The following is a 2,500-nucleotide window of genomic DNA, read 5'->3' as shown; positions in this document are numbered from 1 at the left end:
CCAACGTTATGTGCAAACAGACACCCGAAACAGGGTTATTACACAGCGTCACGTTATGTGCAAACAGACACACAGGGTTATTGCACAGCGTCACGTTATGTGCAAACAGACACACAGGGTTATTACACAGCGTCACGTTATGTGCAAACAAACACACAGGGTTATTACACAGCGTCACGTTATGTGCAGACACACAGGGTTATTACACAGCGTCACGTTATGTGCAAACAGACACATAGGGTTATTACACACCCTCACGTTATGTGCAAACAAACACGTGAACTAATAAAAGGAAAGCAAAGAATATTTTTAGTAACTCATCATCCTCAGAGTTCTTCGTGTCATAAAAATCATGTAGATTGTCTTCTCGGAAACCATCGTTTGCATTGAAATCTAGATAAGGTATGAACACAATAATCATATTGGGTCTGTGATTAACATTGAAATAATCTTTTCTAGATAACTAAAGATTTTGTTCCAGATCTCGGATGGATAAGATTTTTTTTTAACTACCTTAGTTACGCTCTCTTAATTGAATTTGGAATCATTGGTTTTTCCAGTGTGGAAGACAGCTTCGTCAATGTGTGTCATAAGGCGAAATGATGTCACAGCAATATAGCGCTTTGCAGATAGAATGGTTGATAGATTTATATTTCAGTTTCAGTTCCATAGAGATGTCAAAGCATCTGGACTGATACATACACGTTACAGCACATCTATAAACATACAAACAAAAAACCACGCGCACGCACACACACACACACACACACACACACACACACACACACACACACACACACACAGAATATTTCTCAGGTCAGCACACAGAGCAGAAATCCAGGGTTACAAAATAAGTGTACCTGATAAAAAGTCTATGGGGAAAAAACACACAGACAAACAAACATAATCGCATGCTGACTTGGATAAAAGATATGACGTGATTGAAATATCATCACATGCTGACGCAGATAAAAGATATGACGTGATTGAAATATCATCACATGCTGACGCAGATAAAAGATATGACGTGATTGAAATATCATCACATGCTGACACAGATAAAAGATATGACGTGATTGAAATATCATCCCATGCTGACGCAGATAAAAGACATGACATGATTGAAATATCATCCCATGCTGACGCAGATAAAAGACATGACATGATTGAAATATCATCCCATGCTGACGCAGATAAAAGACATGACATGATTGAAATATCATCCCATGCTGACGCAGATAAAAGACACGACATGATTGAAATATCATCACACGCTGACACAGGTAAAAGACATGACATGATTGAAATATCATCACATGCTGACACGGATAAAACACATGACATGATTGAAATACCATCCCATGCTGACATAGATAAGATATGACGTGATTGAAATATCATCCCATGCTGACGCAGATAAAAGACACGACATGATTGAAAAATCATCACACGCTGACACAGGTAAAAGACATGACATGATTGAAATATCATCCCATGCTGACGCAGATAAAAGACATGATATGATTGAAATATCATCACACGCTGACACAGGTAAAAGACATGACATGATTGAAATATCATCCCATGCTGACGCAGATAAAAGACATGATATGATTGAAAGATCATCCCATGCTGACACAGGTAAAAGACATGACATGATTGAAATATCATCACATGCTGACGCAGATAAAAGACACGACATGATTGAAATATCATCCCATGCTGACGCAGATAAAAGACACGACATGATTGAAATATCATCCCATGCTGACGCAGATAAAAGACACGACATGATTGAAATATCATCCCATGCTGACATAGATAAAAGACACGACATGATTGAAATATCATCACACGCTGACACAGGTAAAAGACATGACATGATTGAAAAATCATCACACGCTGACACAGGTAAAAGACATGACATGATTGAAAGATCATCACATGCTGACACAGGTAAAAGACATGACATGATTGAAATATCATCCCATGCTGACGCAGATAAAAGACATGACATGATTGAAAGATCATCCCATGCTGACGCAGATAAAAGACATGACATGATTGAAATATCATCCCATGCTGACGCAGATAAAAGACATGACATGATTGAAATATCATCCCATGCTGACGCAGATAAAAGACACGACATGATTGAAATATCATCACACGCTGACACAGATAAAAGACATGACGTGACTGAAATATCATCACATGCTGACATAGATAAGACATAACGTGGTGGAAATATCATCACATGCTGACATAGATAAGACATAACGTGGTGGAAATATCATCACATGCTGACACGGAAAAAAGACATGACGTACTGACGCTGCTCTGTGTGGTCGCGATCACGTGGAGGGCAGCCTGATATATCTACCTTATATCCATCTCTCGCTCACTTGCTCGCTGCTCGCTTGTACGTGTACACGCCCACCCACACGTCTCTACTAAATTCTTACATGACCCAGCAGCAGTGCAGGGTCTCCTCTGGTGT

The 2,500-nt window shown here is 39.3% G+C and overlaps 1 protein-coding gene across 1 annotated transcript in view; it reads right to left on the bottom strand.

The window, feature by feature from the left end:
* LOC143290245 (NXPE family member 4-like) overlaps window positions 1–2,500 on the bottom strand; it is an 18,507-nt gene that overhangs the window by 9,025 nt on the left and 6,982 nt on the right. The gene's annotated exons all lie outside the window — the stretch shown is intronic.

The sequence above is a fragment of the Babylonia areolata genome, chromosome 15, assembly GCF_041734735.1.
Source record: "Babylonia areolata isolate BAREFJ2019XMU chromosome 15, ASM4173473v1, whole genome shotgun sequence".
NCBI lineage: Eukaryota > Metazoa > Mollusca > Gastropoda > Neogastropoda > Buccinidae > Babylonia > Babylonia areolata.
The sequence above is the reverse complement of the archived record's forward strand: the minus strand, read 5'-3'. Positions and strand labels throughout refer to the sequence as shown.